At 77.8% G+C, this 24,350-nt stretch overlaps 1 protein-coding gene across 2 annotated transcripts in view; it reads right to left on the bottom strand.

Annotated features, from left to right (window-relative positions):
- The window catches only part of LOC139239251 (metastasis-associated protein MTA1-like), a 191,257-nt gene that overhangs the window by 165,905 nt on the left and 1,002 nt on the right, over positions 1–24,350 (bottom strand). The window lies entirely within an intron of this gene.

Genomic DNA, 24,350 nt, shown 5'->3' with positions numbered 1-24,350 from the left:
GAGGGCACGGCGGGAGGGGAGGGCACGGGGGGAGGGGAGGGCACGGGGGGAGGGGAGGGCACGGGGGGAGGGGAGGGCACGGGGGGAGGGGAGGGCACGGGGGGAGGGGAGGGCACGGGGGGAGGGGAGGGCACGGGGGGAGGGGAGGGCACGGGGGGAGGGGAGGGCACGGGGGGAGGGGAGGGCACGGGGGGAGGGGAGGGCACGGGGGGAGGGGAGGGCACGGGGGGAGGGGAGGGCACGGGGGGAGGGGAGGGCACGGGGGGAGGGGAGGGCACGGGGGGGAGGAAAGGGCACGGGGGGGAGGAAAGGGCACGGGGGGGAGGAAAGGGCACGGGGGGAGGAAAGGGCACGGGGGGAGGAAAGGGCACGGGGGGAGGAAAGGGCACGGGGGGACGAAAGGGCACGGGGGGAGGAAAGGGCACGGGGGGAGGAAAGGGCACGGGGGGAGGAAAGGGCACGGGGGGGAGGGGAGGGCACGGGGGGGAGGGGAGGGCACGGGGGGGAGGGGAGGGCACGGGGGGGAGGGGAGGGCACGGGGGGGAGGGGAGGGCACGGGGGGAGGGGAGGGCACGGGGGGAGGGGAGGGCACGGGGGAGGGGAGGGCACGGGGGGAGGGGAGGGCACGGGGGGGAGGGCACTGGGGGAGGGGTGGGGAGGGCACGGGGGAGGGGAGGGCACGGGGGAGGGGAGGGCACGGGGGAGTGGAGGGCACGGGGAGGGGAGGGCACGGGGGAGGGCACGGGGGAGAGGGGGGCACGCGGGGGGAGAGGGGGCACGCGGGGAGCAGAGGTGGGCACGGGGGAGCAGAGGTGGGCACGGGGGAGAAGAGGTGGGCACGGGGGAGAAGAGGTGGGCACGGGGGAGAAGAGGTGGGCACGGGGGAGAAGAGGTGGGCACGGGGGAGAAGAGGTGGGCACGGGGGAGAAGAGGTGGGCACGGGGGAGAAGAGGTGGGCACGGGGGAGAAGAGGTGGGCACGGGGGAGAGGAGGTGGGCATGGGGGAGGGGAGGGCACGGATGAGACGGGCGGGGCACGGTGTGGGGGGAGGCTGGCGGGGCACGGTGTGGGGAGCGGGGGGCATGGGGAGGAAAGGGGGGAGGAGGGGAGTACGGGGGGGAAGGGGGCTGGGGGGAGAGGGGGGCACGGGGGGGAGAGGGGGGCACGGGGGGAAGAGGCGGGCACGGGGGAAGAGGCGGGCACGGGGGGAGGGGAGGGCACGGGGGGGGGAAGGGGAGGGCACGGGTGGGAGGGGAGGGGAGGGCACGGGTGGGAGGGGAGGGGAGGGCACGGGGGGGGGGCACGGGGGAGGGGAGGGGAGGGCACGGGGGGAGGGTACGGGAGGGCACGGGGGGAGGGTACGGGAGGGCACGGGGGGAGGGGAGGGCACGGGGGGGAGGGGAGGACACGGGGGGGAGGGGAGGGGAGGGCACGGGGGGAGGGGAGGGGAGGGCACGGGGGGAGGGGAGGGGAGGGCACGGGGGGAGGGGAGGGGAGGGCACGGGGGGAGGTGAGGGGAGGGCACGGGGGGAGGGGAGGGGAGGGCACGGGGGGAGGGGAGGGGAGGGCACGGGGGGAGGGGAGGGGAGGCACGGAGGGGAGGGGAGGGCACGGGGGGGAGGGGAGGGGAGGGCACGGGGGGAGGGGAGGGCACGGGGGGAGGGGAGGGGAGGGCACGGGGGGAGGGTACGGGAGGGCACGGGGGGGAGGGTACGGGGGGAGGGGAGGGGAGGGCACGGGGGAGGGGAGGGGAGGGCACGGGGGGAGGGGAGGGCACGGGGGAGGGGAGGGGAGGGCACGGGGGGGAGGGGAGGGGAGGGTACGGGGGGGAGGGGAGGGGAGGGCACGGGGGGGAGGGGAGGGGAGGGCACGGGGGGAGGGGAGGGGAGGGCACGGGGGAGGGGAGGGGAGGGCACGGGGGGGAGGGGAGGGGAGGGCACGGGGGGAGGGGAGGGGAGGGCACGGGGGGAGGGGAGTGGAGGGCACGGGGGGGAGGGGAGGGGAGGGCACGGGGGGGATGGGGGGAGGGCACGGGGGGAGGGTACGGGGGAGGGGAGTGCACGGGGCGAGGGATGGGGAGGGCACGGGGGGGAGGGGAGGGGAGGGCACGGGGGGAGGGTACGGGGGAGGGGAGGGCATGGGGGGAGGGCACGGGGGGCGGAGGGGAGGGGAGGGCACGGGGGGGGAGGGGAGGGGAGGGCACGGGGGGGAGGGGAGGGCACGGGGGGGAGGGGAGGGCACGGGGGGAGGGGAGGGCACGGGGGGAGGGGAGGGCACGGGGGGAGGGGAGGGCACGGGGGGAGGGGAGGGCACGGGGGAGGGGAGGGCACGGGGGAGGGGAGGGCACGGGGGGAGGGGAGGGCACGGGGGGGAGGGCACTGGGGGAGGGGTGGGGAGGGCACGGGGGAGGGGAGGGCACGGGGGAGGGGAGGGCACGGGGGAGTGGAGGGCACGGGGAGGGGAGGGCACGGGGGAGGGCACGGGGGAGAGGGGGGCACGCGGGGGGAGAGGGGGCACGCGGGGAGCAGAGGTGGGCACGGGGGAGCAGAGGTGGGCACGGGGGAGAAGAGGTGGGCACGGGGGAGAAGAGGTGGGCACGGGGGAGAAGAGGTGGGCACGGGGGAGAAGAGGTGGGCACGGGGGAGAAGAGGTGGGCACGGGGGAGAAGAGGTGGGCACGGGGGAGAAGAGGTGGGCACGGGGGAGAAGAGGTGGGCACGGGGGAGAGGAGGTGGGCATGGGGGAGGGGAGGGCACGGATGAGACGGGCGGGGCACGGTGTGGGGGGAGGCTGGCGGGGCACGGTGTGGGGAGCGGGGGGCATGGGGAGGAAAGGGGGGAGGAGGGGAGTACGGGGGGGAAGGGGGCTGGGGGGAGAGGGGGGCACGGGGGGGAGAGGGGGGCACGGGGGGAAGAGGCGGGCACGGGGGAAGAGGCGGGCACGGGGGGAGGGGAGGGCACGGGGGGAGGGGAGGGGAGGGCACGGGTGGGAGGGGAGGGGAGGGCACGGGTGGGAGGGGAGGGGAGGGCACGGGGGGGGGGCACGGGGGAGGGGAGGGGAGGGCACGGGGGGAGGGTACGGGAGGGCACGGGAGGAGGGTACGGGAGGGCACGGGGGGAGGGGAGGGCACGGGGGGGAGGGGAGGACACGGGGGGGAGGGGAGGGGAGGGCACGGGGGGAGGGGAGGGGAGGGCACGGGGGGAGGGGAGGGGAGGGCACGGGGGGAGGGGAGGGGAGGGCACGGGGGGAGGTGAGGGGAGGGCACGGGGGGAGGGGAGGGGAGGGCACGGGGGGAGGGGAGGGGAGGGCACGGGGGGATGGGAGGGGAGGCACGGAGGGGAGGGGAGGGCACGGGGGGGAGGGGAGGGGAGGGCACGGGGGGAGGGGAGGGCACGGGGGGAGGGGAGGGGAGGGCACGGGGGGAGGGTACGGGAGGGCACGGGGGGGAGGGTACGGGGGGAGGGGAGGGGAGGGCACGGGGGAGGGGAGGGGAGGGCACGGGGGGAGGGGAGGGCACGGGGGGAGGGGAGGGGAGGGCACGGGGGGGAGGGGAGGGGAGGGTACGGGGGGGAGGGGAGGGGAGGGCACGGGGGGGAGGGGAGGGGAGGGCACGGGGGGGAGGGGAGGGGAGGGCACGGGGGAGGGGAGGGGAGGGCACAGGGGGGAGGGGAGGGGAGGGCACGGGGGGAGGGGAGGGGAGGGCACGGGGGGAGGGGAGTGGAGGGCACGGGGGGGAGGGGAGGGGAGGGCACGGGGGGGATGGGGGGAGGGCACGGGGGAGGGTACGGGGGAGGGGAGTGCACGGGGCGAGGGGAGGGGAGGGCACGGGGGGGAGGGGAGGGGAGGGCACGGGGGGAGGGTACGGGGGAGGGGAGGGCATGGGGGGAGGGCACGGGGGGCGGAGGGGAGGGGAGGGCACGGGGGGGGAGGGGAGGGCACGGGGGGGAGGGGAGGGCACGGGGGGGAGGGGAGGGCACGGGGGGAGGGGAGGGCACGGGGGGAGGGGAGGGCACGGGGGGAGGGGAGGGCACGGGGGGAGGGGAGGGCACGGGGGAGGGGAGGGCACGGGGGAGGAGAGGGCACGGGGAGGAGAGGGCATGGGGGAATGGGTGGCACGGGGGAATGGGTGGCACGGGGAATGGGTGGCACGGGGAATGGGTGGCACGGGGGAATGGGTGGCACGGGGGAATGGGTGGCACGGGGGAATGGGTGGCACGGGGGAATGGGTGGCACGGGGGAATGGGTGGCACGGGGGAATGGGTGGCACGGGGGAATGGGTGGCACGGGGGAATGGGTGGCACGGGGGAATGGGTGGCACGAGGGAATGGGTGGCACGGGGGAATGGGTGGCACGGGGGAATGGGTGGCACGGGGGAATGGGTGGCACGGGGGAATGGGTGGCACGGGGGAATGGGTGGCACGGGGGAATGGGTGGCACGGGGAATGGGTGGCACGGGGAATGGTTGGCACGGGGAATGGGTGGCACGGGGAATGGGTGGCACGGGGAGGGGAGGGCACGGTGGGGAGTGGAGGGCACGGGGGGGAGGGGAGGGCACGGGGGGGAGTGGAGGGCACGGGGGGGAGGGGAGGGCACGGGGCGGAGGGGAGGGCACGGGGGAGGAGAGAGCACGGGGAGGAGAGGGCACGGGGGAGGAGAGGGCACGGGGGAGGAGAGGGCACGGGGGAGGAGAGGGCACGGGGGAGGAGAGGGCACAGGGGAGGAGAGGGCACGGGGAGGAGAGGGCACGGGGAGGAGAGGGCACGGGGAGGAGAGGGCACGGGGGAGGAGAGGGCACGGGGGAGGAGCGGGCACGGGGGGAGGAGAGGGCACGGGGGGAGGAGAGGGCACGGGGGGAGGAGAGGGCACGGGGGGAGGAGAGGGCACGGGGGGAGGAGAGGGCACGGGGGGAGGAGAGGGCACGGGGGGAGGAGAGGGCACGGGGGGAGGAGAGGGCACGGGGGGAGGAGAGGGCACGGGGGGAGGAGAGGGCACGGGGGGAGGAGAGGGCACGGGGGGAGGAGAGGGCACGGGGGGAGGAGAGGGCACGGGGGGAGGAGAGGGCACGGGGGGAGGAGAGGGCACGGGGGGAGGAGAGGGCACGGGGGGAGGAGAGGGCACGGGGGGAGGAGAGGGCACGGGGGGAGGAGAGGGCACGGGGGGAGGAGAGGGCACGGGGGGAGGAGAGGGCACGGGGGGAGGAGAGGGCACGGGGGGAGAAGAGGTGGGCACGGGGGGAGAAGAGGTGGGCACGGGGGGAGAAGAGGTGGGCACGGGGGGAGAAGTGAGGTGGGCACGGGGGGAGAAGTGGGGCACGGGGGGAGAAGAGGTGGGCACGGGGGGAGAAGAGGTGGGCACGGGGGGAGAAGAGGTGGGCACGGGGGGAGAAGAGGTGGGCACGGGGGGGAAGAGGCGGGCACGGGGGGAAGAGGCGGGCACGGGGGGAAGAGGCGGGCACGGGGGGAAGAGGCGGGCACGGGGGGAAGAGGCGGGCACGGGGGGGAGGGGAGGGCACGGGGGGCGGGGAGGGCACGGGGGGAGGGGAGGGCACGGGGGGAGGGGAGGGCACGGGGGGGAGGGCACTGGGGGAGGGGTGGGGAGGGCACGGGGGAGGGGAGGGGAGGGCACGGGGGAGGGGAGGGGAGGGCACGGGGGAGGGGAGGGCACGGGGAGGGGAGGGCACGGGGGAGAGGGGGGCACGCGGGGGGAGAGGGGGCACGCGGGGAGCAGAGGTGGGCACGGGGAGAGAGGTGGGCACGGGGGAGAAGAGGTGGGCACGGGGGAGAAGAGGTGGGCACGGGGGAGAAGAGGTGGGCACGGGGGAGAAGAGGTGGGCACGGGGGAGGGGAGGGCACGGGGGGAGGGGAGGGCACGGGGGGAGGGGAGGGCACGGGGGGAGGGGAGGGCACGGGGGGAGGGGAGGGCACGGGGGGAGGGGAGGGCACGGGGGAGGGGAGGGCACGGGGGGAGGGGAGGGCACGGGGGGAGGGGAGGGCACGGGGGGAGGGGAGGGCACGGGGGGAGGGGAGGGCACGGGGGGAGGGGAGGGCACGGGGGGAGGGAGGGCACGGGGGGAGGGGAGGGCACGGGGGGAGGGGAGGGCACGGGGGGAGGGGAGGGCACGGGGGGAGGGGAGGGCACGGGGGGAGGGGAGGGCACGGGGGGAGGGGAGGGCACGGGGGGAGGGGAGGGCACGGGGGGAGGGGAGGGCACGGGGGGAGGGGAGGGCACGGGGGGAGGGGAGGGCACGGGGGGAGGGGAGGGCACGGGGGAGGGGAGGGCACGGGGGGAGGGGAGGGCACGGGGGGGAGGAAAGGGCACGGGGGGGAGGAAAGGGCACGGGGGGAGGAGAGGGCACGGGGGGAGGAAAGGGCACGGGGGGAGGAAAGGGCACGGGGGGAGGAAAGGGCACGGGGGGACGAAAGGGCACGGGGGGAGGAAAGGGCACGGGGGGGAGGGGAGGGCACGGGGGGGGAGGGGAGGGCACGGGGGGGAGGGGAGGGCACGGGGGGGAGGGGAGGGCACGGGGGGAGGGGAGGGCACGGGGGGAGGGGAGGGCACGGGGGGGAGGGGAGGGCACGGGGGGAGGGGAGGGCACGGGGGGAGGGGAGGGCACGGGGGGGAGGGCACTGGGGAGGGGTGGGGAGGGCACGGGGGAGGGGAGGGCACGGGGGAGGGGAGGGCACGGGGGAGTGGAGGGCACGGGGAGGGGAGGGCACGGGGGAGGGCACGGGGGAGAGGGGGGCACGCGGGGGGAGAGGGGGCACGCGGGGGGAGAGGGGGCACGCGGGGAGCAGAGGTGGGCACGGGGGAGCAGAGGTGGGCACGGGGGAGAAGAGGTGGGCACGGGGGAGAAGAGGTGGGCACGGGGGAGAAGAGGTGGGCACGGGGGAGAAGAGGTGGGCACGGGGGAGAAGAGGTGGGCACGGGGAGAAGAGGTGGGCACGGGGGAGAGGAGGTGGGCATGGGGGAGGGGAGGGCACGGATGAGACGGGCGGGGCACGGTGTGGGGGGAGGCTGGCGGGGCACGGTGTGGGGAGCGGGGGGCATGGGGAGGAAAGGGGGGAGGAGGGGAGTACGGGGGGGAAGGGGGCTGGGGGGAGAGGGGGGCACGGGGGGAGAGGGGGGCACGGGGGGAAGAGGCGGGCACGGGGGAAGAGGCGGGCACGGGGGGAGGGGAGGGCACGGGGGGGGAAGGGGAGGGCACGGGTGGGAGGGGAGGGGAGGGCACGGGTGGGAGGGGAGGGGAGGGCACGGGTGGGAGGGGAGGGGAGGGCACGGGGGGGGGGGGCACGGGGGAGGGGAGGGGAGGGCACGGGGGGAGGGTACGGGAGGGCACGGGGGGAGGGTACGGGAGGGCACGGGGGGAGGGGAGGGCACGGGGGGAGGGGAGGACACGGGGGGGAGGGGAGGGGAGGGCACGGGGGGAGGGGAGGGGAGGGCACGGGGGAGGGGAGGGGAGGGCACGGGGGGAGGGGAGGGGAGGGCACGGGGGGAGGGAGGGGAGGGCACGGGGGGAGGGGAGGGGAGGGCACGGGGGGAGGGGAGGGGAGGGCACGGGGGGAGGTGAGGGGAGGGCACGGGGGGAGGGGAGGGGAGGGCACGGGGGGAGGGGAGGGGAGGGCACGGGGGGGGGAGGGGAGGCACGGAGGGGAGGGGAGGGCACGGGGGGGAGGGGAGGGGAGGGCACGGGGGGAGGGGAGGGCACGGGGGGAGGGGAGGGGAGGGCACGGGGGGAGGGTACGGGAGGGCACGGGGGGGAGGGTACGGGGGGAGGGGAGGGGAGGGCACGGGGGAGGGGAGGGGAGGGCACGGGGGGAGGGGAGGGCACGGGGGGAGGGGAGGGGAGGGCACGGGGGGGAGGGGAGGGGAGGGCACGGGGGGGAGGGGAGGGGAGGGCACGGGGGGGAGGGGAGGGGAGGGCACGGGGGGAGGGGAGGGGAGGGCACGGGGGGGAGGGGAGGGGAGGGCACGGGGGGGAGGGGAGGGGAGGGCACGGGGGAGGGGAGGGGAGGGCACGGGGGGGAGGGGAGGGGAGGGCACGGGGGGAGGGGAGGGGAGGGCACGGGGGGGAGGGGAGTGGAGGGCACGGGGGGGAGGGGAGGGGAGGGCACGGGGGGGATGGGGGGAGGGCACGGGGGGAGGGTACGGGGGAGGGGAGTGCACGGGGCGAGGGGAGGGGAGGGCACGGGGGGGAGGGGAGGGGAGGGCACGGGGGGAGGGTACGGGGGAGGGGAGGGCATGGGCGGAGGGGAGGGGAGGGCACGGGGGGGGGAGGGGAGGGGAGGGCACGGGGGGGAGGGGAGGGCACGGGGGGGAGGGGAGGGCACGGGGGGAGGGGAGGGCACGGGGGGAGGGGAGGGCACGGGGGGAGGGGAGGGCACGGGGGGAGGGGAGGGCACGGGGGGAGGGGAGGGCACGGGGGGAGGGGAGGGCACGGGGGGAGGGGAGGGCACGGGGGAGGAGAGGGCACGGGGGAGGAGAGGGCACGGGGAGGAGAGGGCATGGGGGAATGGGTGGCACGGGGGAATGGGTGGCACGGGGGAATGGGTGGCACGGGGAATGGGTGGCACGGGGAATGGGTGGCACGGGGGAATGGGTGGCACGGGGGAATGGGTGGCACGGGGGAATGGGTGGCACGGGGGAATGGGTGGCACGGGGGAATGGGTGGCACGGGGGAATGGGTGGCACGGGGGAATGGGTGGCACGGGGGAATGGGTGGCACGGGGGAATGGGTGGCACGGGGGAATGGGTGGCACGGGGGAATGGGTGGCACGGGGAATGGTTGGCACGGGGAATGGGTGGCACGGGGAATGGGTGGCACGGGGAATGGGTGGCACGGGGAGGGGAGGGCACGGTGGGGAGTGGAGGGCACGGGGGGGAGGGGAGGGCACGGGGGGGAGGGGAGGGCACGGGGGGGAGGGGAGGGCACGGGGGGAGGAGAGGGCACGGGGGGAGGAGAGGGCACGGGGGGAGGAGAGGGCACGGGGGGAGGAGAGGGCACGGGGGGAGGAGAGGGCACGGGGGGAGGAGAGGGCACGGGGGGAGGAGAGGGCACGGGGGGAGGAGAGGGCACGGGGGGAGGAGAGGGCACGGGGGGAGGAGAGGGCACGGGGGGAGGAGAGGGCACGGGGGGAGGAGAGGGCACGGGGGGAGGAGAGGGCACGGGGGGAGGAGAGGGCACGGGGGGAGGAGAGGGCACGGGGGGAGGAGAGGGCACGGGGGGAGGAGAGGGCACGGGGGGAGGAGAGGGCACGGGGGGAGGAGAGGGCACGGGGGGAGGAGAGGGCACGGGGGGAGGAGAGGGCACGGGGGGAGGGAAGGGAACGGGGGGAGGGAAGGGAACGGGGGAGGAGGCGGGCACGGGGAGGAGGCGGGCACGGGGAGGAGGCGGGCACGGGGGGGAGGAGGCGGGCACGGGGGGAGGAGGCGGGCACGGGGGGAGGAGGGCACGGGGGAAGTGGCGGGCACGGGGGAGAGGCGGGCACAGATGGGGAGGGGGCCACGGGGGAGAGGGGTCCACGGGGGAGAGGGGGCCACGGGGGAGAGGGGGCCACGGGGGAGAGGGGGCCACGGGGGAGAGGGGGCCACGGGGGAGAGGGGGCCACGGGGAGAAGAGGCGGGCACGGGGGAGAAGAGGCGGGCACGGGGAGAAGAGTTGGGCACGGGGGGAGAATAGGCGGGCACGGGGGAGAAGAGGCGGGCACGGGGGGAGAAGAGGTGGGCACGGGGGAGAAGAGGTGGGCACGGGGGGGAGAAGAGGTGGGCACGGGGGGGAGTAGAGGTGGGCACGGGGGGAGAAGAGGTGGGCATGGGGGAGAAGAGATGGGCACGGGGGAGAAGAGGTGGGCACGGGGGGAGAAGAGGTGGGCACGGGGGGAGAAGAGGTGGGCACGGGGGGAGAAGAGGTGGGCACGGGGGAGAAGAGGTGGGCACGGGGGAGAAGAGGTGGGCACGGGGGAGAAGAGGTGGGCACGGGGGGAGAAGAGGTGGGCACGGGGGGAGAAGAGGTGGGCACGGGGGGAGAAGAGGTGGGCACGGGGGGAGAAGAGGTGGGCACGGGGGGAGAAGAGGTGGGCACGGGGGGAGAAGAGGTGGGCACGGGGGGAGAAGAGGTGGGCACGGGGGGAGAAGAGGTGGGCACGGGGGGAGAAGAGGTGGGCACGGGGGGAGAAGAGGTGGGCACGGGGGGAGAAGAGGTGGGCACGGGGGGAGAAGAGGTGGGCACGGGGGGAGAAGAGGTGGGCACGGGGGGAGAAGAGGTGGGCACGGGGGGAGAAGAGGTGGGCACGGGGGGAGAAGAGGTGGGCACGGGGGGGAAGAGGTGGGCACGGGGGAGAGAGGGGTACGGGGGAGAGAGGGGTACGGGGGTTAGGGGGCATGGAGGGAGGAGAGGAGGCGCGGGGGAATGGGTGGCGCGGGGGAATGGGTGGCGCGGGGGAATGGGAGGCGCGGGGGAACGGGTGGCGCGGGGGAACGGGTGGCGCGGGGGGAAAGGGGCGGCACGGGGGGAAATGGGCGGCACGGGCGGAAATGGGCTTCACGGGGGGAAATGGGCGTCACGGGGGGAAATGGGCGTCACGGGGGGAAATGGGCGTCACGGGGGGAAATGGGCGTCACGGGGGGGGAATGGGCGTCACGGGGGGAAATGGGCGTCACGGGGGGAAAAGGGCGGCACGGGGGAAATGGGCGGCACGGGGGGAAATGGGCGGCACGGGGGGAAATGGGCGGCACGGGGGGAAATGGGCGGCACGGGGGGAAATGGGCGGCACGGGGGGAAATGGGCGGCACGGGGGGAAATGGGCGGCACGGGGGGAAATGGGCGGCACGGGGGGAAATGGGCGGCACGGGGGGAAATGGGCGGCACGGGGGGAAATGGGCGGCACGGGGGGAAATGGGCGGCACGGGGGGAAATGGGCGGCACGGGGGGAAATGGGCGGCACGGGGGGAAATGGGCGGCACGGGGGGAAATGGGCGGCACGGGGGGAAATGGGCGGCACGGGGGGAAATGGGCGGCACGGGGGGAAATGGGCGGCACGGGGGGAAATGGGCGGCACGGGGGGAAATGGGCGGCACGGGGGGAAATGGGCGGCACGGGGGGAAATGGGCGGCACGGGGGGAAATGGGCGGCACGGGGGGAAATGGGCGGCACGGGGGGAAATGGGCGGCACGGGGGGAAATGGGCGGCACGGGGGGAAATGGGCGGCACGGGGGGAAATGGGCGGCACGGGGGGAGGAGCCGGCACGGGGGGAGGAGCCGGCGGGGGGGAGGAGCCGGCGGGGGGGAGGAGCCGGCGGGGGGGAGGGGAGGGCACGGGGGGGAGGGGAGGGCACGGGGGGGAGGGGAGGGCACGGGGGGAGGGGAGGGCACGGGGGGAGGGGAGGGCACGGGGGGAGGGGAGGGCACGGGGGGAGGGGAGGGCACGGGGGGAGGGGAGGGCACGGGGGGAGGGGAGGGCACGGGGGGAGGGGAGGGCACGGGGGGAGGGGAGGGCACGGGGGGAGGGGAGGGCACGGGGGGAGGGGAGGGCACGGTGGGAGGGGAGGGCACGGGGGGAGGGGAGGGCACGGGCGGAGGGGAGGGCACGGGGGGAGGGGAGGGCACGGGGGGAGGGGAGGACACAGGGGGAAGGGGCGGGGGAACGGAGGGGGGGAGGAGGGGCACGGAGGGGGGAGAGCGGGGCACGGAGGGGGGAGAGCGGGGCACGGAGGGGGGAGAGGGGGCTGAAGCGGCGGGCACGGGGGGGGAAGAGGGGGGCAAACGGGGGGCGGGTGAAGTGGAGCACACGGGGGGGGAGAGGGGGCACACGGGGGGAGGGGGCACGCGGGGGGGAGAGGGGGCACACGGGGGGAAGAGGAGGGCGCGCGGGGGAGAAGAGGTGGGCACGGGGGGAGCAGAGGTGGGCACGGGGGGAGCAGAGGCGGGCACGGGGGGAAGAGGCGGGCACGGGGGGAAGAGGCGGGCACGGGGGGGAAGAGGCGGGCACGGGGGGAAGAGGCGGGCACGGGGGGAAGAGGCGGGCACGGGGGAAGAGGCGGGCACGGGGGGAAGAGGCGGGCACGGGGGGAAGAGGCGGGCACGGGGGGAAGAGGCGGGCACGGGGGGAAGAGGCGGGCACGGGGGGAAGAGGCGGGCACGGGGGGAAGAGGCGGGCACGGGGGGAAGAGGCGGGCACGGGGGGAAGAGGCGGGCACGGGGGGAAGAGGCGGGCACGGGGGAAGAGGCGGGCACGGGGGAAGAGGCGGGCACGGGGGAAGAGGCGGGCACGGGGGAAGAGGCGGGCACGGGGGAAGAGGCGGGCACGGGGGGAAGAGGCGGGCACGGGGGGAAGAGGCGGGCACGGGGGGAAGAGGCGGGCACGGGGGGAAGAGGCGGGCACGGGGGGAAGAGGCGGGCACGGGGGGAAGAGGCGGGCACGGGGGGAAGAGGCGGGCACGGGGGGAAGAGGCGGGCACGGGGGGAAGAGGCGGGCACGGGGGGAAGAGGCGGGCACGGGGGGAAGAGGCGGGCACGGGGGGAGAGAGGCGGGCACGGGGGGAGCAGAGGCGGGCACGGGGGGAGCAGAGGCGGGCACGGGGGGAGCAGAGGCGGGCACGGGGGGAGCAGAGGCGGGCACGGGGGGAGCAGAGGCGGGCACGGGGGGAGGAGAGGCGGGCACGGGGGAGAAGAGGCGGGCACGGGGGAGAAGAGGTGGGCACGGGGGAGAAGAGGTGGGCACGGGGGGAGAGGGGGGCACGGGGGGAGAGGGGGGCACGGGGGGAAGAGGCGGCCACGGGGGGAAGAGGCGGGCACGGGGGGAAGAGGCGGGCACGGGGTAAGAGGCGGGCACGGGGGGAAGAGGCGGGCACGGGAGGAAGAGGCGGGCACGGGGGGAAGAGGCGGGCACGGGAGGAAGAGGCGGGCACGGGGGGAAGAGGCGGGCACGGGGGGAAGAGGCGGGCACGGGGGGAAGAGGCGGGCACGGGGGGAAGAGGCGGGCACGGGGGGAAGAGGCGGGCACGGGGGGAAGAGGCGGGCACGGGGGGAAGAGGCGGGCACGGGGGGAAGAGGCGGGCACGGGGGGAAGAGGCGGGCACGGGGGGAAGAGGCGGGCACGGGGGGAAGAGGCGGGCACGGGGGGAAGAGGCGGGCACGGGGGGAAGAGGCGGGCACGGGGGGAAGAGGCGGGCACGGGGGGAAGAGGCGGGCACGGGGGGAAGAGGCGGGCACGGGGGGAAGAGGCGGGCACGGGGGGAAGAGGCGGGCACGGGGGGAAGAGGCGGGCACGGGGGGAAGAGGCGGGCACGGGGGGAAGAGGCGGGCACGGGGGGAAGAGGCGGGCACGGGGGGAAGAGGCGGGCACGGGGGGAAGAGGCGGGCACGGGGGGAAGAGGCGGGCACGGGGGGAAGAGGCGGGCACGGGGGGAAGAGGCGGGCACGGGGGGAAGAGGCGGGCACGGGGGGAAGAGGCGGGCACGGGGGGAAGAGGCGGGCACGGGGGGAAGAGGCGGGCACGGGGGGAGAGACGGGCACGGGGGGAAGAGACGGGCACGGGGGGAAGAGACGGGCACGGGGGGAAGAGACGGGCACGGGGGGAAGAGACGGGCACGGGGGGAAGAGACGGGCACGGGGGGAAGAGACGGGCACGGGGGAAGAGACGGGCACGGGGGAAGAGACGGGCACGGGGGAAGAGACGGGCACGGGGGGAAGAGACGGGCACGGGGGGAAGAGACGGGCACGGGGGGAAGAGACGGGCACGGGGGGGAAGAGACGGGCACGGGGGGGAAGAGACGGGCACGGGGGGAAGAGACGGGCACGGGGGGGAAGAGACGGGCACGGGGGGAAGAGACGGGCACGGGCGGGAAGAGACGGGCACGGGGGGGAAGAGACGGGCACGGGGGGAAGAGACGGGCACGGGGGGAAGAGACGGGCACGGGCGGGAAGAGACGGGCACGGGCGGGAAGAGACGGGCACGGGGGGGAAGAGACGGGCACGGGGGGAAGAGACGGGCACGGGGGGGAAGAGACGGGCACGGGGGGAGAGACGGGCACGGGGGGAAGAGATGGGCACGGGGGGGACGAGGGGGGCACGGGGGGAAGAGGCTGGCACGGGGGGAAGAGGCGGGCACGGGGGGAAGAGGCGGGCACGGGGGGAAGAGGCGGGCACAGGGGGAAGAGGCGGGCACAGGGGGAAGAGGCGGGCACGGGGTAGAGGCGGGCACGGTGGGGGAAGACACGGGCACGGGGGGAGGGGAGGGCATGGTGGAAGGGAGGGGAGGGCACGGGGAGGGGAGGGCACTGGGAGGGGAGAGGAGGGCACGGGGGAGGGGAGGGCACGGGGGGCAGGGGAGGGCACGGGGGCAGGGGAGGGCACGGGGGCAGGGGAGGGCACACGGGGGAGGGGAGGGCACGGGGGGCAGGGGAGGGCACGGGGGCAGGGGAGGGCACGGGGGCAGGGGAGGGCACGGGGGCAGGGGAGGGCACGGGGGCAGGGGAGGGCACGGGGGGCAGGGGAGGGCACGGGGGGAAGAGGCGGGCACGGGGGGAAGAGGCGGGCACGGGGGGAAGAGGCGGGCACGGGGGGAAGAGGCGGGCACGGGGGGAAGAGGCGGGCACGGGGGGAAGAGGCGGGCACGGGGGGAAGAGGCGGGCACGGGGGGAAGAGGCGGGCACGGGGGGAAGAGGCGGGCACGGGGGGAAGAGGCGGGCACGGGGGGAAGAGGCGGGCACGGGGGGAAGAGGCGGGCACGGGGGGAAGAGGCGGGCACGGGGGGAAGAGACGGGCACAGGGGGGAAGAGACGGGCACGGGGGGAAGAGACGGGCACGGGGGGAAGAGACGGGCACGGGGGGAAGAGACGGGCACGGGGGAAGAGACGGGCACGGGGGAAGAGACGGGCACGGGGGAAGAGACGGGCACGGGGGAAGAGACGGGCACGGGGGGAAGAGACGGGCACGGGGGGAAGAGACGGGCACGGGGGGAAGAGACGGGCACGGGGGGGAAGAGACGGGCACGGGGGGGAAGAGACGGGCACGGGGGGAAGAGACGGGCACGGGGGGGAAGAGACGGGCACGGGGGGAAGAGACGGGCACGGGCAGGAAGAGACGGGCACGGGGGGGAAGAGACGGGCACGGGGGGAAGAGACGGGCACGGGGGGAAGAGACGGGCACGGGGGGAAGAGACGGGCACGGGGGGAGAGACGGGCACGGGCGGGAAGAGACGGGCACGGGCGGGAAGAGACGGGCACGGGGGGAAGAGACGGGCACGGGGGGAAGAGACGGGCACGGGGGGGAAGAGACGGGCACGGGGGGGAAGAGACGGGCACGGGGGGAGAGACGGGCACGGGGGGAAGAGATGGGCACGGGGGGGACGAGGGGGGCACGGGGGGAAGAGGCTGGCACGGGGGGGAAGAGGCGGGCACGGGGGGAAGAGGCGGGCACGGGGGGAAGAGGCGGGCACAGGGGGAAGAGGCGGGCACGGGGCGGGAAGAGGCGGGCACGGGGCGGGAAGAGGCGGGCACGGGGTAGAGGCGGGCACGGTGGGGGAAGACACGGGCACGGGGGGAGGGGAGGGCATGGTGGAAGGGAGGGGAGGGCACGGGGAGGGGAGGGCACTGGGAGGGGAGAGGAGGGCACGGGGGAGGGGAGGGCACGGGGGGCAGGGGAGGGCACGGGGGCAGGGGAGGGCACGGGGGCAGGGGAGGGCACGGGGGCAGGGGAGGGCACGGGGGCAGGGGAGGGCACGGGGGCAGGGGAGGGCACGGGGGGCAGGGGAGGGCACGGGGGGCAGGGGAGGGCACTGGGGGGGAAGAGGCGGGCACGGGGGGAAGAGGCGGGCACGGGGGGAAGAGGCGGGCACGGGGGGAAGAGGCGGGCACGGGGGGAAGAGGCGGGCACGGGGGGAAGAGGCGGGCACGGGGGGAAGAGGCGGGCACGGGGGGAAGAGGCGGGCACGGGGGGAAGAGGCGGGCACGGGGGGAAGAGGCGGGCACGGGGGAAGAGGCGGGCACGGGGGAAGAGGCGGGCACGTGGGGGAAGAGGCGGGCATGGGGGGAAGAGGCGGGCACGGGGGGAAGAGGCGGGCACGGGGGAAGAGGCGGGCACGGGGGGAAGAGGCGGGCACGGGGAAGAGGCGGGCACGGGGGGAAGAGGCGGGCACGGGGGGAAGAGGCGGGCACGGGGGGAAGAGGCGGGCACGGGGGGAAGAGGCGGGCACGGGGCGGGAAGAGGCGGGCACGGGGTAGAGGCGGGCACGGTGGGGGAAGACACGGGCACGGGGGAGGGGAGGGCATGGTGGAAGGGAGGGGAGGGCACGGGGAGGGGAGGGCACTGGGAGGTTAGAGGAGGGCACGGGGGCAGGGGAGGGCACGGGGGCAGGGGAGGGCACGGGGGGAAGAGGCGGGCACGGGGGGAAGAGGCGGGCACGGGGGAAGAGGCGGGCACGGGGGGAAGAGGCGGGCACGGGGGAAGAGGCGGGCACGGGGGAAGAGGCGGGCACGGGGGGAAGAGGCGGGCACGGGGGGAAGAGGCGGGCACGGGGGGGAAGAGGCGGGCACGGGGGGAAGAGGCGGGCACGGGGGGAAGAGGCGGGCACGGGGGGAAGAGGCGGGCACGGGGGGAAGAGGCGGGCACGGGGGGAAGAGGCGGGCACGGGGGGAAGAGGCGGGCACGGGGGGAAGAGGCGGGCACGGGGGGAAGAGGCGGGCACGGGGGGAAGAGGCGGGCACGGGGGGAGCAGAGGCGGGCACGGGGGGAGCAGAGGCGGGCACGGGGGGAGCAGAGGCGGGCACGGGGGGAGCAGAGGCGGGCACGGGGGGAGCAGAGGCGGGCACGGGGGGAGGAGAGGCGGGCACGGGGGAGAAGAGGCGGGCACGGGGGAGAAGAGGCGGGCACGGGGGAGAAGAGGTGGGCACGGGGGGAGAGGGGGGCACGGGGGGAGAGGGGGGCACGGGGGGAGAGGGGGGCACGGGGGGAAGAGGCGGCCACGGGGGGAAGAGGCGGGCACGGGGGGAAGAGGCGGGCACGGGGTAAGAGGCGGGCACGGGGGGAAGAGGCGGGCACGGGAGGAAGAGGCGGGCACGGGGGGAAGAGGCGGGCACGGGGGGAAGAGGCGGGCACGGGGGGAAGAGGCGGGCACGGGGGGAAGAGGCGGGCACGGGGGGAAGAGGCGGGCACGGGGGGAAGAGGCGGGCACGGGGGGAAGAGGCGGGCACGGGGGGAAGAGGCGGGCACGGGGGGAAGAGGCGGGCACGGGGGGAAGAGGCGGGCACGGGGGGAAGAGGCGGGCACGGGGGGAAGAGGCGGGCACGGGGGGAAGAGGCGGGCACGGGGGGAAGAGGCGGGCACGGGGGGAAGAGGCGGGCACGGGGGGAAGAGGCGGGCACGGGGGGAAGAGGCGGGCACGGGGGGAAGAGGCGGGCACGGGGGGAAGAGGCGGGCACGGGGGGAAGAGGCGGGCACGGGGGGAAGAGGCGGGCACGGGGGGAAGAGGCGGGCACGGGGGGAGAGACGGGCACGGGGGGAAGAGACGGGCACGGGGGGAAGAGACGGGCACGGGGGGAAGAGACGGGCACGGGGGGAAGAGACGGGCACGGGGGGAAGAGACGGGCACGGGGGGAAGAGACGGGCACGGGGGAAGAGACGGGCACGGGGGAAGAGACGGGCACGGGGGAAGAGACGGGCACGGGGGGAAGAGACGGGCACGGGGGGAAGAGACGGGCACGGGGGGAAGAGACGGGCACGGGGGGGAAGAGACGGGCACGGGGGGGAAGAGACGGGCACGGGGGGAAGAGACGGGCACGGGGGGGAAGAGACGGGCACGGGGGGAAGAGACGGGCACGGGCGGGAAGAGACGGGCACGGGGGGAAGAGACGGGCACGGGGGGAAGAGACGGGCACGGGGGGAAGAGACGGGCACGGGCGGGAAGAGACGGGCACGGGCGGGAAGAGACGGGCACGGGGGGAAGAGACGGGCACGGGGGGAAGAGACGGGCACGGGGGGGAAGAGACGGGCACGGGGGGAGAGACGGGCACGGGGGGAAGAGATGGGCACGGGGGGGACGAGGGGGGCACGGGGGGAAGAGGCTGGCACGGGGGGAAGAGGCGGGCACGGGGGGAAGAGGCGGGCACGGGGGGAAGAGGCGGGCACAGGGGGAAGAGGCGGGCACGGGGCGGGAAGAGGCGGGCACGGGGTAGAGGCGGGCACGGTGGGGGAAGACACGGGCACGGGGGGAGGGGAGGGCATGGTGGAAGGGAGGGGAGGGCACGGGGAGGGGAGGGCACTGGGAGGGGAGAGGAGGGCACGGGGGAGGGGAGGGCACGGGGGGCAGGGGAGGGCACGGGGGCAGGGGAGGGCACGGGGGCAGGGGAGGGCACGGGGGCAGGGGAGGGCACGGGGGCAGGGGAGGGCACGGGGGGCAGGGGAGGGCACGGGGGGAAGAGGCGGGCACGGGGGGAAGAGGCGGGCACGGGGGGAAGAGGCGGGCACGGGGGGAAGAGGCGGGCACGGGGGGAAGAGGCGGGCACGGGGGGAAGAGGCGGGCACGGGGGGAAGAGGCGGGCACGGGGGGAAGAGGCGGGCACGGGGGGAAGAGGCGGGCACGGGGGGAAGAGGCGGGCACGGGGGGAAGAGGCGGGCACGGGGGGAAGAGGCGGGCACGGGGGGAAGAGACGGGCACAGGGGGGAAGAGACGGGCACGGGGGGAAGAGACGGGCACGGGGGGAAGAGACGGGCACGGGGGGAAGAGACGGGCACGGGGGAAGAGACGGGCACGGGGGAAGAGACGGGCACGGGGGAAGAGACGGGCACGGGGGAAGAGACGGGCACGGGGGGAAGAGACGGGCACGGGGGGAAGAGACGGGCACGGGGGGAAGAGACGGGCACGGGGGGGAAGAGACGGGCACGGGGGGGAAGAGACGGGCACGGGGGGAAGAGACGGGCACGGGGGGGAAGAGACGGGCACGGGGGGAAGAGACGGGCACGGGCAGGAAGAGACGGGCACGGGGGGGAAGAGACGGGCACGGGGGGAAGAGACGGGCACGGGGGGAAGAGACGGGCACGGGGGGAAGAGACGGGCACGGGGGGGAGAGACGGGCACGGGCGGGAAGAGACGGGCACGGGCGGGAAGAGACGGGCACGGGGGGAAGAGACGGGCACGGGGGGAAGAGACGGGCACGGGGGGGAAGAGACGGGCACGGGGGGGAAGAGACGGGCACGGGGGGAGAGACGGGCACGGGGGGAAGAGATGGGCACGGGGGGGACGAGGGGGGCACGGGGGGAAGAGGCTGGCACGGGGGGGAAGAGGCGGGCACGGGGGGAAGAGGCGGGCACGGGGGGAAGAGGCGGGCACAGGGGGAAGAGGCGGGCACGGGGCGGGAAGAGGCGGGCACGGGGCGGGAAGAGGCGGGCACGGGGTAGAGGCGGGCACGGTGGGGGAAGACACGGGCACGGGGGGAGGGGAGGGCATGGTGGAAGGGAGGGGAGGGCACGGGGAGGGGAGGGCACTGGGAGGGGAGAGGAGGGCACGGGGGAGGGGAGGGCACGGGGGGCAGGGGAGGGCACGGGGGCAGGGGAGGGCACGGGGGCAGGGGAGGGCACGGGGGCAGGGGAGGGCACGGGGGCAGGGGAGGGCACGGGGGCAGGGGAGGGCACGGGGGGCAGGGGAGGGCACGGGGGGCAGGGGAGGGCACTGGGGGGGAAGAGGCGGGCACGGGGGGAAGAGGCGGGCACGGGGGGAAGAGGCGGGCACGGGGGGAAGAGGCGGGCACGGGGGGAAGAGGCGGGCACGGGGGGAAGAGGCGGGCACGGGGGGAAGAGGCGGGCACGGGGGGAAGAGGCGGGCACGGGGGGAAGAGGCGGGCACGGGGGAAGAGGCGGGCACGGGGGAAGAGGCGGGCACGTGGGGGAAGAGGCGGGCATGGGGGGAAGAGGCGGGCACGGGGGGAAGAGGCGGGCACGGGGGAAGAGGCGGGCACGGGGGGAAGAGGCGGGCACGGGGGAAGAGGCGGGCACGGGGGGAAGAGGCGGGCACGGGGGGAAGAGGCGGGCACGGGGGGAAGAGGCGGGCACGGGGGGAAGAGGCGGGCACGGTGCGGGAAGAGGCGGGCACGGGGTAGAGGCGGGCACGGTGGGGGAAGACACGGGCACGGGGGAGGGGAGGGCATGGTGGAAGGGAGGGGAGGGCACGGGGAGGGGAGGGCACTGGGAGGTTAGAGGAGGGCACGGGGGCAGGGGAGGGCACGGGGGCAGGGGAGGGCACGGGGGGCAGGGGAGGGCACGGGGGGCAGGGGAGGGCACGGGGGGCAGGGGAGGGCACGGGGGGCAGGGGAGGGCACGGGGGGCAGGGGAGGGCACAGGGGGAAGGGGCGGGGGAACGGAGGGGGGGAGGAGGGGCACGGAGGGGGAGAGCGGGGCACGGAGGGGGGAGAGCGGGGCACGGAGGGGGAGAGGGGGCTGAAGAGGCGGGCAAACGGGGGGCGGGTGAAGTGGAGCACACGGGGGGGGGAGAGGGGGCACACGGGGGGAGGGGGCACGCGGGGGAGAAGAGGAGGGCACGCGGGGGAGAAGAGGCGGGCACGGGGGGAAGAGGCGGGCACGGGGGAAGAGGCGGGCACGGGGAGGCGGGCCGGGGAAGAGGCGGGCACGGGGGGAAGAGGCGGGCACGGGGGAAGAGGCGGGCACGGGGGAAGAGGCGGGCACGGGGGGAAGAAGCAGCCACAGGGAAGTGGCAGGCACGGGGCGGGAAGAGGCGGGTACGGGGCATGGGGGGAAGAGGCGGGCACGGGGGGAAGAGGCGGGCACGGGGGGGAAGAGGCTGGCACGGGGGAAGAGGCTGGCACGGGGGAAGAGGCTGGCACGGGGGGGAGAGGCGGGCACGGGGGGAAGAGGCGGGCACGGGGGGAAGAGGCGGGCACGGGGGGGAAGAGGCGGGCACGGGGGGGAAGAGGCGGGCACGGGGGGGAAGAGGCGGGCACGGGGGAAGCAGCGGGCATGGGGGGAAGAGGCGGGCACGGGGGGGAAGAGGCGGGCACGGGGGGGAAGAGGCGGGCACGGGGGGGAAGAGGCTGGCACGGGGGGAAGAGGCGGGCACGGGGGGAAGAGGCGGGCACGGGGGAAGAGACGGGCACGGGGAAGAGACGGGCACGGGGGAAGAGACGGGCACGGGGGAAGAGGCTGGCACGGGGGAAGAGGCGGGCACGGGGTAGGGGCGGGCACGGGGTAGGGGCGGGCACGGTGGGGGAAGACGCGGGCACGGGGGGAGGGGAGGGCATGGTGGAAGGGAGGGGAGGGCACGGGGAGGGGAGGGCACTGGGAGGGGAGAGGAGGGCACGGGGGGAGGGGAGGGCACGGGGGGAGGGGAGGGCACGGGGGAGGGGAGGGCACGGGGGGAAGGGAGGGCACGGGGGGAAGGGAGGGCACGGGTGGGAGGGGAGGGCACGGGGGGAGGGGAGGGCACGGGTGGGAGGGGAGGGCACGGGGGGAGGGGAGGGCACGGGGGGAGGGGAGGGCACGGGGGGGAGGGGAGGGCACGGCACGGGTGGGAGGGGAGGGCACGGGGGGAGGGGAGGGCACGGGGGGAGGGGAGGGCACGGCACGGGTGGGAGGGGAGGGCACGGCACGGGTGGGAGGGGAGGGCACGGCACGGGTGGGAGGGGAGGGCACGGGTGGGAGGGGAGGGGACAGCACCGGAGGGGGGGGGAGGGCACGGGGGGGGGGGGCAAGGGGGAAGAGGCGGACACGGGGGAAGAGACGGGCACGAGGGAAGAGATGCGGGCACGGGGGGAGAGACGGGCACGGGGGAAGAGACGGGCACGGGGGAAGAGACGGGCACCGGGGGGACGAGACGGGCACGGGGGGACGAGACGGGCACGGGGGGACGAGACGGGCACGGGGGGACGAGACGGGCACGGGGGGAAGAGACGGGCACGGGGGGAAGAGACGGGCACGGGGGGAAGAGACGGGCACGGGGGGAAGAGACGGGCACGGGGGGAAGAGACGGGCACGGGGGGAAGAGACGGGCACGGGGGGAAGAGACGGGCACGGGGGGGAAGAGACGGGCACGGGGGGAAGAGACGGGCACGGGGGGAAGAGACGGGCACGGGGGGAAGAGACGGGCACGGGGGGAGAGACGGGCACGGGGGGAGAGACGGGCACGGGGGGAAGAGACGGGCACGGGGGGAGAGACGGGCACGGGGGGAAGAGACGGGCACGGGGGGAAGAGACGGGCACGGGGGAAGAGACGGGCACGGGGGGAAGAGACGGGCACGGGGGGAAGAGACGGGCACGGGGGGGAAGAGACGGGCACGGGGGGGAAGAGACGGGCACGGGGGGGAAGAGACGGGCACGGGGGGAAGAGACGGGCACGGGGGGGAAGAGACGGGCACGGGGGGGAAGAGACGGGCACGGGGGGAAGAGACGGGCACGGGCGGGAAGAGACGGGCACGGGGGGGAAGAGACGGGCACGGGGGGGAAGAGACGGGCACGGGGGGAAGAGACGGGCACGGGGGGAAGAGACGGGCACGGGGGGAAGAGACGGGCACGGGCGGGAAGAGACGGGCACGGGCGGGAAGAGACGGGCACGGGGGGAAGAGACGGGCACGGGGGGAAGAGACGGGCACGGGGGGGGAAGAGACGGGCACGGGGGGGGAAGAGACGGGCACGGGGGGAGAGACGGGCACGGGGGGGACGAGGGGGGCACGGGGGGAAGAGGCTGGCACGGGGGGAAGAGGCGGGCACGGGGGGAAGAGGCGGGCACGGGGGGAAGAGGCGGGCACGGGGGGAAGAGGCGGGCACGGGGGGAAGAGGCGGGCACAGGGGGAAGAGGCGGGCACGGGGCGGGAAGAGGCGGGCACGGGGTAGAGGCGGGCACGGTGGGGGAAGACACGGGCACGGGGGGAGGGGAGGGCATGGTGGAAGGGAGGGGAGGGCACGGGGAGGGGAGGGCACTGGGAGGGGAGAGGAGGGCACGGGGGAGGGGAGGGCACGGGGGGCAGGGGAGGGCACGGGGGCAGGGGAGGGCACGGGGGCAGGGGAGGGCACGGGGGGCAGGGGAGGGCACGGGGGGCAGGGGAGGGCACTGGGAGGGGAGAGGAGGGCACGGGGGAGGGGAGGGCACGGGGGGGCAGGGGAGGGCACGGGGGCAGGGGAGGGCACGGGGGCAGGGGAGGGCACGGGGGGCAGGGGAGGGCACGGGGGGCAGGGGAGGGCACGGGGGGCAGGGGAGGGCACGGGGGGCAGGGGAGGGCACGGGGGGCAGGGGAGGGCACGGGGGGCAGGGGAGGGCACGGGGGGCAGGGGAGGGCACGGGTGGCAGGGGAGGGCACGGGGGGCAGGGGAGGGCACGGGGGGCAGGGGAGGGCACGGGGGAGGGCGCGGGCACAGGGGGAAGGGGCGGGGGAACGGAGGGGGGAGGAGGGGCACGGAGGGGGAGAGTGGGGCACGGAGGGGGGAGAGGGGGCTGAAGAGGCGGGCAAACGGGGGGCGGGTGAAGTGGAGCACACGGGGGGGGCACGCGGGGGAAAGAGGAGGGCACGGGGGGAGGGGAGGGCACGGGGGGAGGGGAGGGCACGGGGGGAGGGGAGGGCACGGGGGGGAGGGGAGGGCACGGGGGGGAGGGGAGGGCACGGGGGGGAGGGGAGGGCACGGGGGGAGGGGAGGGCACGGGTGGGAGGGGAGGGCACGGCACGGGTGGGAGGGGAGGGCACGGCACGGGTGGGAGGGGAGGGCACGGGTGGGAGGGGAGGGGACAGCACCGGAGGGGGGGGAGGGCACGGGGGGGGGGGCAAGGGGGAAGAGGCGGACACGGGGGAAGAGACGGGCACGGGGGGAAGAGACGCGGGCACGGGGGAAGAGACGGGCACGGGGGGACGAGACGGGCACGGGGGGACGAGACGGGCACGGGGGGACGAGGCGGGCACGGGGGGAAGAGACGGGCACGGGGGGAAGAGGCGGGCACGGGGGGAAGAGACGGGCACGGGGGGAAGAGACGGGCACGGGGGAAGAGGCGGGCACGGGGGGAAGAGGCGGGCACAGGGGGAAGAGGCTGGCACGGGGGAAGAGGCGGGCACGGGGTAGGGGCGGGCACGGGGTAGGGGCGGGCACGGTGGGGGAAGACGCGGGCACGGGGGGAGGGGAGGGCATGGTGGAAGGGAGGGGAGGGCACGGGGAGGGGAGGGCACTGGGAGGGGAGAGGAGGGCACGGGGGCAGGGGAGGGCACGGGGGGCAGGGGAGGGCACGGGGGGCAGGGGAGGGCACGGGAGGGCACGGTGGAAGAGCCGGGCACGGGGGGAGGCGGGCACGGGGGGAGAGGCGGGCACGGGGGAAGAAGCGGCCACAGGGGAAGTGGCAGGCACGGGGCGGGAAGAGGCGGGTACGGGGG

The sequence above is a fragment of the Pristiophorus japonicus genome, chromosome 26, assembly GCF_044704955.1.
Source record: "Pristiophorus japonicus isolate sPriJap1 chromosome 26, sPriJap1.hap1, whole genome shotgun sequence".
In the NCBI taxonomy this organism is placed as follows: Eukaryota; Metazoa; Chordata; class Chondrichthyes; family Pristiophoridae; genus Pristiophorus; species Pristiophorus japonicus.
The sequence above is the reverse complement of the archived record's forward strand: the minus strand, read 5'-3'. Positions and strand labels throughout refer to the sequence as shown.